Below are 359 nucleotides of genomic sequence, written 5' to 3'. Positions count from 1 at the left end.
CGATACAACAGAATTTGGAAATTATTAATAATATCAATAATATCACATATATGTGAAATTCTCTTGCTGAAGATTATTTAAAAATGGCTGAAACAGTGGATCAACTGGCAACTGAGAATAACTCAAGCTGGATTCAGAAGAGGCTGTGGAATGAGGAATCTAACAACAACATCTAATATTTTCCCTCAACATTATGCATGTTTATTGTTGTACATAGGGTTGCTATGAGTCGCAGGCGACTCGATGGCACATAACAACAACAACAACAACATTGTTATATGCCATTGAGTTACCTGCAATTCATAGCAACCCTATGTACAACAGCTCTGAAGCCTGCCCAACCTTGGGCCTGTCTCACT

Source organism: Elephantulus edwardii, unplaced genomic scaffold (genome assembly GCF_000299155.1).
Source record: "Elephantulus edwardii isolate Elephantulus edwardi_28Jun2011 unplaced genomic scaffold, EleEdw1.0 scaffold00007, whole genome shotgun sequence".
NCBI lineage: Eukaryota > Metazoa > Chordata > Mammalia > Macroscelidea > Macroscelididae > Elephantulus > Elephantulus edwardii.
This window is presented reverse-complemented; position numbering follows the sequence as displayed.